The sequence below is a fragment of the Aedes aegypti genome, chromosome 2 (assembly GCF_002204515.2).
Source record: "Aedes aegypti strain LVP_AGWG chromosome 2, AaegL5.0 Primary Assembly, whole genome shotgun sequence".
Taxonomy (NCBI): domain Eukaryota; kingdom Metazoa; phylum Arthropoda; class Insecta; order Diptera; family Culicidae; genus Aedes; species Aedes aegypti.
Genome location: NC_035108.1, coordinates 22606003 through 22620538, shown reverse-complemented (window position 1 = coordinate 22620538; position 14536 = coordinate 22606003).

Here is a 14536-nt window from a genome sequence, read left to right as displayed (position 1 = left end):
ATGGTCGAAAACTCGCGATCTAAGAGTTACAAACTCGATCCTCGTTGAAAACTTTTGTAATTACTTCAATTATTGCGCTGAATTTTAAACAGCACATGTGACGGAGCGCATGAGACCGCAGTGAGAACACATCTCAAGAAAAATAAGGCGCACCAAAAAAGGTCTCACAATGTACAGCGCGTCCGTGCGCTTAAAAAAAAAGTAACTCTAGTCGTAACTAGATTAACAAATTTAAATTAGGTAAGTAATAGGTTTTTATATATTTTAAATTTTACACTCACATTTAGGTTCAAATTCACGCAACTTTAAATTAGATATTAGCTTTACGAAATTTTGGAAATGAAGACAATTTGTTTCTTTTCAGGACTATCACTTAGATTGAAAATCTCACAAATTTGTAACGTAATCGATCGTGATGTTTTGCCCTTTCTGACAGGTTTCTGCTCTCTGACATTTTCTCTCCATATTCGTATGCGCCCTGTGATAATTTACGTCCGTACGCGTCGAGGGGTCATCGTCGTCATTCCTTTACATTTAGTTATTGAACCGTATGGAAAGTTGGTTTTCATGGCTTCCCTTATAGTCTCCTGAAGCCCAGTTGCATTGCTTTTGTGTTTTATTATGTTTGTGGCACACTTCATAACTGTTTGAGTAACGTATGATAGGCCATACATTGGTTCCAATATTTCTCACCTTCCTTTAACCCTTAATCTGCTGAATCTGCATAACAGCTTTGTTGAAGACACCAACTTTTTTAATAATAGAGATCTGGAGATACATACAACTGAAGAAATTTTTTTACTAGCGCCGCCTTGTGGATGAATGTTCAATTAGATTATTTACATCTAGATAGCCATCAATCTGCCAAATATCTTTGCTGAAGACTTCATTCTTCTAGCTGATAAGAATCTTGAGGTGAGAAGATAGGAGATTTCTTTTTAATAGCGACACCTATAGGATGATTTTCCAATCAGACTCTTTACCGCCAAACAGCTCTCCATCCGCTAAACAGCTTTGTCGAGGACACCAACCTTATAGCTGATGAGAATGGAGATACAGACGATTGAAGAAAAATTGTCACTGGCGCCACCTAGCGTATCAGATTTTTCATCGCCAGATAGACCCTGATCTGCTGAATAAGTTTTCCAAAGATACCAACCTTCTAGCTCATATGGATGTTGAGATATTCGTTTGAGGCCAATTTTGGACCCATTTTGTCCATGCAATTCCCAAGGATTGTAAGACCAAATTATTTGATCTTCTGGTATCCGAATTGTTACTATTTAAAAATTAAAGGTTGATAGCAAAAGGTTAAGATGAAAAAAAAAGATCTTCAAAAATAACTCATGGTTGAGGCCTATCTTCGCCTAGTGGTAATGTTCAAGCGTTTCAAGATTACTTGACTTCATGAGTTTGCAAATCAAGTCATAGTTATGGCTAGTTCACATGCCTGGTTGATTCGGATACTGGGGGAAGCGTACGGTGTAAGGTTTTGAAACCTAGCTTCTGATGTATCTTCATGAATTTGCAATATGGTCATCCAAAACTCGTAAACATTGAACATGAACATTAAAGAGAAAAAGATAGGAAAACATATTTCGATACTCTACTAAAGGATTCCTATGAAGTATTTCGCCATGTATGAGTTTCCACCCACCTTGGAAAAAAATGCTCCCTAAAGCAGGACCTTACTATGCAAATAAATGTTTCCAAAAAATGATCACAAAATGTTACCCCACAGCATCAGGCCCGAAAATGAAAGCCACTTCACCCAGTTCGGTGGAACGAGATTTAAATTCCTTCAATCTTTTCCAATTCTCATCCATCCCGAACGTGTCGGCCATGCCAACAACCTGCTGCGGCCTGTGCCAAAGTGTACCGAACTTGACCTCGCACAGCCAACAGTTTTCCCTTTTCCTGGCTGCGCTCGTTTCCTAAGTTCAGGCATCTATTCCGAATGTTTTGATACTTGTTAAACCTGTTGCTCGTCATCCATTCACAGCGGCCTACGAAGTCAACGTATCAACCGAACGAACATATAGCTACTCCCTTGACATTCACCTCTCGGGACAGCTGCGTCAAATCCGAGCGACCCCTATGATTGCTTTATTGTGCGTCTCCCCAATCAGTGTCACGGTGCTCCCCAGATCGATATTGTCAGAAAAAACGGCATCAAATCTGTGCTTAACAGCCGTTTTTTATGGCTACCCGAACAGACGGAAGAAACAAGATTATAACAGAATGTCAAGGGCCTTCCATAGCCAGGTGGTTCATAAATAATAATAATAATGTGATTTTTTTTAAAAAAGACACAGACACGTTAATGCTTCCAGTGGACGATTTGCCCTTTGAAGGATGCACCACACTAGACAATGGACTAGCATGCAACGCCCAGTGGCACAGTCAAAATACGTTCCTGACACGATGTGACTAAATGCTTGGTTACTCTAACCACACGGCCACGAAGCCCACTTTGGTAACATTTAATTTAATTTCATTGACATCATTTTAACTAGATACCTAACGGTATTATAATGCCTCATTGATCTAGTTGACATAAATACTATTAATGGTTTCGCCTTAAAAAGGGCGTAAGCTAGAGCGTAACTAAAAATGTTGATGGTCTTATTATTCAAAACGCCACACAGAGTTCACGTATAACTAAAAATAAGCCACACAAATCATGTTATGATGATATATTTCTTCTGGTATTCACAGTAATTGAATAACTGTTTAAATAGCTTTTGAATTTTGGATTTATTCTAAAGGGAGTAACATCGAAATGGGCTCTTTGAAGTTTTTTAAATTTTGGTCAAATATGCATCTTGATTTGTTGGAGTTTTTCCTGATAATAACGGTCTAGAGAGCACCGTGAGCCTGTTTAACAGCCCAGCTTTCAAGCTTATTCGAGTTTTTTGCACGAGAAATTGCTTCAAAGCACCCTGGGGCAAAACAATCCCGCAATCCATGCTAAGAGTGGATGGGGATCAGCAAACTTCAGCCAAGGGGACGGAAGTTCGTCCATGCATGGCTTAGGAAGATGACGAAACGGTGACGACGACGACGACGCCGACGATGACAATAATAGCGACACGAGATGGAAAATTTCAAATTGGCCTTACGCTGTGTTTGGGGATGGAAAAATGAAGAAAAGTGCGTGACAAAAATTTGTTTGTGCGGGCGGTAAATGATGTTACATGCCCCGTGTCTCCACACAGGCCATTGTTACGCTATTTTTCGGGGTGGATAATGAAGTTTAGACGGGACGTTGGCAGGATGGCGAAAACTTGTTCCTTTGAAAGCGAGAAAGTTCTGATACTGAGCCTGGCCACGGACGGATGGTGGGAGGCTGGTTTAACATGATAAAGTCATTTGAAGGATTTTGAACTGAAAAGGCGAAAATTTGAATGGGCACCCGAAGAATGCTTTGAGGATGATGCTGATGGGAGTTTTTGTGATTTTTCTAATTTTCATTCATATTATGGCCTACCTGTGCTCAGGACTTGAATATGCAAGCACACAGAAGTGTTTAATATGTAAAGCTGGCTGAAAACAGCTTTAATAAAGTAGCGAATCAATTAAAAATCTAATCAAAACATAATCATATTAAATCAAATTGTATAATTATAGAATATCATCTTATTTGCTCAGATCCCAGGGATTTTTTCGAGAACTTAGAACGGATTCATGAAGGGAATCCTGTATGAATTTGATGAAAAAAATTCCGTAGGAAATTCTTGTAGTTATCTAGGTGGAATTTTTCAAAAAATCCTTTTACGAACTTTTAAATTGACTCAGTAAAAAATCTAGAGATATCTGTAAAGAACTTAGGGAAAAAACGTGGAGAGAATCTGGACGAATGAGCTTTTTGAATCAAATCTTTCAAGGAAAATATTTTTATTTGAAGGATACCATTTTTGTGGAATCAGTATTTTTTTATTTTAAAAATTTTGTCGAAACCTGCGTGTCATCTTCCAATGCTTCCAAAACTTATAATATTCCCACATAAACCAAACGCTCTTTATTTCAAACAATCAAGTAAATGTTGTCGATGAAAGGGATTCCGATAAATTGGTCAGATGAAGGTAAGTATCTAGGACTCATGGTAGGTAAAATTAAATATTGAAAAGTCCCATTTTTTTGGCATTTAAGCCAAAAGTAGAAATAAATAAAATGTCTGTATCCAGACAAATTTTCAGGGTGGCCATGTTGTACAGGTACTGTACCAATGTGGACAAGCTGTTGTAATATTTGGAAAAAGAAGCTCTACAGAGGATTTGAAACAAAATTTTGAAGATAAATCTGATGCTTCCTCCTTGGTACAGTACAAATGAATCACATAGAATATCCAATGTTGAATATTGCATAGAGGTCTAGAAAGCCGATTTACACGGAATGATGCATTTAGAACTACAGAATGAAACTTTAGACGAAAACTGTATTCAACAATATTGTTTATATTAGTTAGGCCGTTTGTTTGTTGTTATTCAAAATTGGGGGGATCCATATTTTCATTAAAATGAAACAGACAGCTTTCTTATTTTTAGAAACTATGGTTTAAATGCTTCAGCAAATTTGAATCCTTATCAACAACACTCAACAGCTTCAAGCAACTTTCCTAAAACAAAACAAAAATGTTTTTGTAACTCTGACCGATTCAGAGTTTTTTTTCCTATGTTGACATAGGAGCCCCATGGGGCTCTGCACTGTTTTGATTTTGCATAGGATTTTGACGCTTACTGGCCTTGTTGTTTACATATTTTATGTTAGAGTAAAAGAGAGCGAAAGATTTTTATGCAGAGCCCCATTCACAAACGGAAATACAGTCAGGTTTCCTATAAGGCGCTGCCAATTACTTTTCTCTTACCGCTCTTTCTCAGTCGTTTTCAATGCGTTGAAGCTGATTTCTGGTTTGTCGCAGAGGCATAATGTGAACTAACTACTCACAGGATTTCACATTAATCGATTGGGCGACTGTTGAGAAAGTTACGTGGGCGGCAGTGTTTAATAGGAGACTGTAGATAGAGAGTTTCTTCCAGGGTGGGTATGAGCCATTTTACGAGACGTTTCGGAACAGCTGATCGCCGCAACGGCGTCAATTGACAGAAGACCTGGGATTAAATCCAGCGTGATTTTCAATAACGCCTCATCTTACCAAACGAGGACATGAAGAAAATGACAAAAATGAGATCCAAAAATGTTCGTTACACTTTTGTGATCAGAAATATTTTAATAATTTTTCTCCATTTAAGATTTTGCCTGGATGAAAAGCTACGCTAGAAATGCGCACAGTCATCAACCATCATCATCGCGAAAACTGACGCCGATGATTGAAAAATCCCAGGTCTCCTGTCATTTGACCAGGCTTCGTAAAATGGCTTGACTGTCAACTACAAACCTACCTCGAAACGCGGGCCAAGCTAGACAGCGTTGTGAGTCACACTAACACATTCACAAAACATATACGGTAGGCGTTCCTCGTTGCGTATGGGGTGTACTGGTTTCTTCATTCACCAAATAACAGATTTTTCAGAGTTCTAGAAGTGGTTTTAAGATAGCTTTGATGAGAGAGCTACAAAAACTGTTTTGTTGCTTGAAACTGGGTAGGCTACAACTTTGCTGAAGCGTGTATACCATAATTACTACAAATAAGAAAGTTGATTGTTTCATTTCAATGAAAATAAAAAATAAACTTTGTAGAATACAGTTTTTGTTCAAAGCTTTGAAATGAAGTTCTAAATGCATATTTCAGGCTTTCTTTATCATAGTGCATCGGAACAAATGTCGAATGAAATTAATAAAACAATTTTAGTCGAAGAACGTTGCAACTTTCTATCGCCAAGATAAATGATTTATATCTTTAGGTTAAGTTTGGTTAAGAAAAAAATCTTTACCCTAAGCTGTTAAGCTGTAGAAATTATGACCTCAAACAAAACGTAAAGACTGTATCTGGAATAAGTTAGAAACATACGTAACAATCTCAAAAAAAAAAAATTGTCAATCTTATGAACAATATGATAGTTCTAAGTGGTGTGCTTAATCATGACAAATTATATAGTGATACTCTATTTTCTTAAATACTCATAGTATTTGAAAACTTTTTGAGACAATCGTAATATGTCTTATCTGATTTGGACCAGTCTTAAAAAAAAAATGAAAAATGGGTAAGAATTTTACAATAAAATCCAAAAAATATCCTTTAAATTATCCGAAGGAAGTCGTCACCATAAATTTCAAGCCATAAGTGACTATTTTGGGGATGAGATTCGATCCCAGGTCCTCAGCGTGAGAGGCGTGTGTTCTAACCACTACACCAGGTCCGTCCCCAAATCAAAAGTGAAATGGAGGTTAGGCAATTTCGCATTTAATGAAAGAATAATCCAATTTTCCCATGTTTTGTACTTGGTCCACTCTGACTTAACACCTATCAATTCTGAGTAAATTTTCGGATTTCTTTACAAAGTAGGCCGACATTATTGGGATGGGTCAAATACTTGATGCTCTTCCCCTTGTTACTCGTTCAAATAGAAGATAGTTCCCACGGCGATCGGTAAGAACAAAACAAACATATTTTTAAAAACAAAGTATCCACTTCGTTGTCTCGATATTAACGTGGACCATCATATTCAACTCATTAAAGACAGAAGCATGAAACGAGCTCACCAGTTGATATTCCATCCTCAACTGTTCAACAGAAAGTTGCAAGAAGTTTCACTCCAGCGATACCAAAAATTTCGAACCCGCTTGCTTGGGATTTACCAAGTGCATGCACTCTATCGTTATACTTAAAATATTCGCTAAACCAAACCAATGGACAAATCTTATTTTCGGAGGCTGGTTGGGTACATCTTCATCTTACCGAAACTGAAGTTTCCTACAAGATTTTCTGCATACCTTCAACTTTATATAATTATGAATATTTGACAGAACACTATAATAAAAATGTTCATTCAACTTGGAGATCAATTGCCTTCAATGTTTCCATCTTATTTCCGATACCTACAGTCCTTAGCCTTTGGTGCCGTCCACAAATTACGTAACGCTCTAGGGGGAGGGGGGGAGTAGGCTCAAGCGTTACGACTCATACCATAATTTAAAATTTTTCATACAAAAACCGTAACGGAGGGGGGGTGGCGTTCAAAAATTTTTAATTTTAGCGTTACGTAATAAATGGCTTCGGCTGTCGGGCGAATTTTTGTAACGCGTGTAATCAAATCGTTGTAATTTGTACAACAAATTTGGTTTTTCATGTTTAACAGAGAATACCTCGTGATCCAGATTAAATATAGAAAAATCATCTTCGACAAAGTTGTTTGGGAGATCGAGGGCTAACATACGGAATTCCGCCACCAGGTGTCGCTAGAGTGCTTGAAACTTTTGTTTAGCATATCTTAGGAGCCTGTCCACTCAGAAAGATGGCGTCTACGGCAATACTGTTTAGTAGGTTAAGTACTACAGTCGAATTTCGTCCGTTGCACTATCTTTAAGTGGGCTACGTTTTAATTGGGCTCCCGTTAGTAGGGCTATAGAATAGAAATATAAGTAGTAGAACGCTAGTGGCGCTGTTATCACAAAACATAAATATTGTACAAATAATCACTACTGAAGTCTTCGATTGTTTATTTAAGACAGACAATGTTTTATTTTGGTTAAACAAATTGATTTGACACTTATAAACCCGGTACTCAAGCTGTCAGAGCGTGGCAAACTAGATATTGGTCACACGAACAGTCGCGACATTAGCGTTCTAAGGCTAATGCTTCTACTGGCTATAGCCCACCTAAAACGAAGGCAAATGTCATGTTCTGACATAAGCCGCAAATTATCAATGCTGGTAGCTCTGTTTTTCTTTTGTTCTATGTTATTTGACTGCTCGAAACGCAGCCCGATTAGGGAAAGAATTTCACTAAGTGGGCTACAGGTATAGTGCAACGAACGAAAGTTGACTGTACCTTTATTTGAGCCATGAGATTCGAGATTTTGCCACTATGTGGTGCTAGTGAGTGTTTTGCAGAAACCTCATAATCCTAAACTGACACTTATATTGAGCTATTCGGTAATCCAATCCGCATGGTTATTAAATTAATTAACTCATTACGCGTGGTAAAGATGGACAAATTATGGGTGAAATTATGAAAAAAATCCACGTGCTCGGCTGGGATTTGAACCCAGGACTCTTGTATGCTAGACGAGCGCTTTACCAACTAAGCTACCGAGCCACTTGGTGACCCCAATAACTGAGTTGGTTACAAGTTTAGAATTCAAATCCCTACAGACCACGCGGACCCCTTTCATAACCAATATCCATCCATCTCATGTTCCTACACACGCGGAGCGAGCGAGTGCAATTTGTTTAGTGTTGAAACTGTTTGCCTATCGTACCTACATCGCTTCCACAACAACTGTATTGTGGAAGAGTAAAGATGTGGGAAGGCTATCAACGTGTCGTTCTCACTCAAGTGACGACATGACTACTACAGAGAGGCAGTACACTCTAATATAAACTGACACTTATATTGAGCTATTCGGTAATCCAATCCGCATGGTTATTAAATTAATTAACTCATTACGCGTGGTAAAGATGGACAAATTATGGGTGAAATTATGAAAAAAATCCACGTGCTCGGGTCCGCGTGGTCTGTAGGGATTTGAATTCTAAACTTGTAACCAACTCAGTTATTGGGGTCACCAAGTGGCTCGGTAGCTTAGTTGGTAAAGCGCTCGTCTAGCATACAAGAGTCCTGGGTTTACCACGCGTAATGAGTTAATTAATTTAATAACCATGCGGATTGGATTACCGAATAGCTCAATATAAGTGTCAGTTTATATTAGAGTGTACTGCCTCTCTGTAGTAGTCATGTCGTCACTTGAGTGAGAACGACACGTTGATAGCCTTCCCACATCTTTACTCTTCCACAATACAGTTGTTGTGGAAGCGATGTAGGTACGATAGGCAAACAGTTTCAACACTAAACAAATCGCACTCGCTCGCTCCGCGTGTGTTGGAACATGAGATGGATGGATATTGGTTATGAAAGGGGTCCGCGTGGTCTGTAGGGATTTGAATTCTAAACTTGTAACCAACTCAGTTATTGGGGTCACCAAGTGGCTCGGTAGCTTAGTTGGTAAAGCGCTCGTCTAGCATACAAGAGTCCTGGGTTCAAATCCCAGCCGAGCACGTGGATTTTTTTCATAATTTCACCCATAATTTGTCCATCTTTACCACGCGTAATGAGTTAATTAATCTCATAATCCTGCCCACTTTGAAAGATGGCTCTGGAACAAGCTCGAACAATGATAGCCATTCACTTACTGAACAATTCTGCCGAAGACGTCTTCTTTGTAAGTGGTCAGGATCCTAGAGATACTTGTGAAAAACAAACTTTTCATGCTCACTAGCGTCACCTGGTGGCAAAATCTCGCATCTGTTCATTGGCGTAGCTAGGCTTTTTTTCCTGGAGGGGGTCTAGCAAATTCTTGTTTTACAGAAGTCATTTCGGTCAATATTCACAATTTTCACAAATTTCGTAGTATGCATAGGTTTGTAATGATTTAAGTTTATGGTTTTGTCTCATGTCGCTGTCCATTAGTGATATTTGTAAATAATAGTTTTTACTCCGGAAAAGATGAAATAGTATAAAAAAGTCAAGCATTTTTTTTTTTCAAATAACTCACGAGAAATATCCCTTGTGATTCTTCAATGAACATTTCAGGTATTCAACCATGTGCTTTTAAGAGATTCCTCTGAGAATTTTCATGGTACATTTTTCATGATTTTTTCCATGCATTCTACAAAAACTTACTTACCACTTCAAATTAAAGTCCTAAGTCTCCCCGTGGAAAACGATTCCCAAGATAAGTAATTATTATTCAACAATCTTACCACAAAATCTTAAATAATCTCTTTCAAATTACTTACAAAAATCTAAAGTCAGAGAATGCGTTGAAAATTATTTTCAAAATTTCTCCAGGAAGGTTCTCTATGTTTTTATTACATATAAATTACAATTTTGAGCTTTTAAATTCATCCAATTGTTCATTAATAACTGAGGATTGTCCAAAAAATAAGTAAAATAAATTCTAGGAGACGCACCAAAATTGACTTCAAGATCACCTAGCAAGGATATTTCCCACAAATTCTTCAAAGAGTTCACCAACAGTTTTAAAAACTATGACTATGAGGTTCGTAAAGTTTCTTTAACAAATGTTTCAGAAAATCTTTTTTTGGGAATTCTTGAAGGATTGCTTGAAAATTATCTAGGACTTTCTTCTGATATTCTAAAGGATTTTCACAAGCAATTGAATTCAACAAGAAAAATGTTTCCAGCGATTTCTCAGAGAAGTCCTCAGCTTCAAGATAATTTAAATAAAATCAAACATTCTTACAAAATTTCAAGCGGAATACGTTGAACTGTTTCGAAAAGGTCTGCTATAAAAATATAATATACACTCCCGTGCAAAAGTTTGGGTTCACCCCCTCGAAAACATACAAAAGTGTTCTGTCCATATCTCTGTGATTATACGTCCAATTGAAACTCTTTAAGCCGCATTCGAAAGGCAAAGAGTTATTCTTACCTCGTATGTATTTTTCCAAAAACATTTTTTTAATTTTGTATGCTAAATTTATACTTTAAATTGTGACATTTTTCAAAAAACACACTGAAAAATCATATCTAATTTCCTCAGCATTGGGTCGACCAAAATTTTAAATCAAAGTGTCATTAGAATCGTAATCTCATATTCTTTGAAGAGACCCCACGAAATTTTGACAGAAAAATCAATGAAACAGTCAGTCAAGTCATCGTGCAAAAGTTTGGGTTCACCCCTCAGTATGATGCAAATCGTGCAAAAGTTTGGGTTCACTTGAGCCACACGCACATCATTTTTGTCAATATCTCTGCCATTTTTCAACCAATTTTAATAAGTAGATGAAAAAACCGAATTTAGTACTTTACCATTTAATTCCACTAGAGTTTGTATCCTTTGACAGATACGCGTATTTCGACCTCAACTGTAAGGCCGTCTTCAGTGTCGTGTACTAGACTCGACTTGAAGAAAACCATCGTATGCACACATTATATATTAACACTTGGTATACACGTAATTCCCTACCCATTTTTTTTTTTTTTTTTTGTAAACTTAAAATTTATGAGCTTTAGGTACATTTCATCCCTCTTTTGTTGAAACTTTAAATGCTGAAAGGTACATCACGGGAACGATTAGTAGGTACCAAGTTGAATAGCCATGTATTGCCGTTTTAATAGTTCAAAACTTTTTTGAGCGCAAATAATGGCGCGTACATGATTGGTTTAAGATTTCACAGATTCAAGTAAGTTCAGGTGAACCCAAACTTTTGCACGATACACCATACTGAGGGGTGAACCCAAACTTTTCCACGATGGCTTGACTGACTGTTTCATTGATTTTGATTACTTTTCAGATTTTTCTGCCAAAATTTCGTGGGGTCTCTTCAAACAGTATGAGATTACGATTCTAATGACACTTTGATTTAAAATTTTGGTCGACCCAATGCTGAGGCAATTAGATATGATTTTTCAGTGTGTTTTTTTGAAAAATGTCACAACTTTAAGTACAAATTTAGTAAAAAAAAAGTTCAAAGAATGTTTTTGGAAAAATACATACGAAGTAAGAATAACTCTTTGCCTTTCGAATGCGGCTTAAAGAATTTGAATTGGACGTGTAATCACAGAGATATGGACTGAACACTTTGGCATGTGCTCTAGGGGGTGAACCCAAACTTATGCACGGGAGTGTATGTTTAAGGTTTTACAAATAACTCTACAAATCATTTCATCATTTATATCAGATTTCATGAGCAATAGACACAAAAATAGGTCTTGGAATAACTTGTAAAGAAATGTGTTGAATAATTTCAGCTTAAATTAAATTCGAAAAATCTACTTAATTCGGACAATTCTAGAATTTACCGTAAATTTTTTGAACCTTTTTGACAACATTCCTTGCCATATATCCCCCAGAAAAACTTGGAATTCACTACAAAATATATTGTTATTTTTTTTTTGTCTTTGACGTTATATGGATGGATTTTTTGCTGAAGATATTTGAATCTAACATCTTAAAAAATGTTTCAAATGAACTTTAAAGTTTCATGATCCTATGGCGAACAGATTAATGTAGAAAACATTTTTTCCTACTTGCAGAAATTAGAAACATACTTTTTTGAGGGGAATATTTTACTCTAGTGTTATTATGGTTGTAATGTAAGATTATACTAAATTTAAATCTTGGAGGAAATGTTTTGCTACTTTGAAAATTTGTTGAGGATTCCTGATACATTTTTAGAAATCAGGAATCATACGATTTTTCAAAGCTCCTAGAATTTACATTTTTTTAGATCAGCAGAATATAAGTGATTTTAAATCCATTTTTGTAGAAGTGAATTATTACAGGATAATTAAAACCTTTCTTATAAATAGAAAAAAAAAACAATTTTCTCAAGAGGTTCCATCAGAATCTTCTTCAAAAATTATCCTTGCAATCTAGCAAAATACCTTTCTTGACTTTTGGATTTCCCAGGATTCTGTATAAAATTATTTCTAAGGGAATATTTTTAGGAAGATCCATTCAAACTTCTATATATGTTTTTTTTTAATAAATCCCTTCCCCTACAAGTTATTTTGCTTAATGCTTCTCAACAGATTTCTTTCTCGCTATTCTGATCTCAGAACCAAAAAATCCCGTTTTTTTTTACAAAAATTTCTCTAAAGTTTTGATGACAAGAGACATTTCAAAAACATGTTTCGTAGGTAATTCTTGTATATTCCGGAGATTTAAAGAAGAATTCCCAGATACCAAAAATCCTTGAAGAATTTCTGACTCAATTTGTGATATTTTGAAAATATTTCCGAAAGACTTTTCATCAACTTTGCGAAAGAATTAGTAATACTTTTTTATGAAAACTATTTCAGAGAATTCCCCAAGGAATTCACAGAGAAATATCTAGTAAAACTTGCAGCAAAATATCTCAGCACAAGCTTCAACAGAATCAATTTTTTTTTTGGAAGAATTGTGAAGAACTTTGAACTTTTGGAAGGTTTAGCTAAATTTGTATTGATGATATGAACAAATGTGACAATATTATTCGATTAATTTCTAAGATATTAGTAGTAAAAGTTCTTAAGTCATCCTTCGATATTCCATGAGCAAGGATGGAAATCTAGTGATCATGATAAAACAAATGATGCATCGTGGTTGTTCTTTATCATGCGATCATAGCAACAACGATAAACGCTTAGTCGTCAAGCCATCACAACAAATTCCGCTCCGCGAAAAATGAATCGCTCGGCCTGTGAGCTGACGATCAATTGGAGGATTTTTCTGATTATACTTCACGATTTGTCTCCTAGCTTGTCGTTTTTAATCTGAAAGTCAATCGTGCATGGTTTGTGAGAACGTTTATCCTTGAATTTTAAATTGATTCGCATTAATCGCAACATGTTACAATATCCGACAAACCCTTTGTCCTACGATAAACAGTTCATCGGATGCTCGATATATCTATGATTAGCGATGTTGCTTCAAGAGCGACGGCCCTCTTGGACCATTCAAATACCGTGTTGTTTGTCGTCAGAGCTGATTTTTGTCCATCCTTGTCCATGAGGTATTTGATTATGCTGAATTTTTCACTTAACTACATTTAGGAAATTAGTCAAACAAGGTTTCCTTGGAACAGCGTTGTTTAGAATTTTCAGCTACCTTTTATGTAACAAATTCCCTTAGTAATTTTGCTTATTTTCGCAAATAATTTTGTCGGCCATTACACAAGTTGTATGGATGAATTCCTTCAGTTAAATATTATAATGGAAATCATCATCACCGGACACCTTAAGCAGGGCATCCTCCAAATGGGAATTCATAATTCAATGAATATGTTGCTTTATGACAAAATATATAAAACATCATTGTTTGCATTATTCACAAAATATGAATTTTGGGAACCGAATTTTCCATAGATTGACACTGACGTACCAAGATAGTCTTTACAACGGAGATGTCAAGAAATTGCGCTTTTCGCACACAGTAACGAACTGGTTTTAGAGGTAACCATTCGAGCGACAGCCGGCGGTTAATGTTTCGATTGTTACGCGATTCACCGAAGTCAAAACTGCCGCGCTGATGCTGTGTACGACAAGCAAGGTTTGCTAACTATTGTTGTACATACTAAAAGAACCAAATTACTGAAGAATTTGTTGTCAACAATAAGAGTCATGTAAGTTGATTCAGAAGATAATAAATCTTCGAGCTGTTTAGTAGAATATCTATAAGTAGATGAAAAAAACGAATTTAGTACTATACCATTTAATTCCACTAGAGTTTGTATCCTTTGACAGATACGCGTATTTCGACCGTAACTGTAAGTCCGTCTTCAGTGTCGTGTACTAGACTCGACTTCGAGGTTGAGGTTGAGGTCGAAATACGTGTTTCAGAAGATTTTTCTTCTCGTTAGAATTCTGTGATTTTTTTTTAATACTTATTAACATCCAAAACTCTGAAG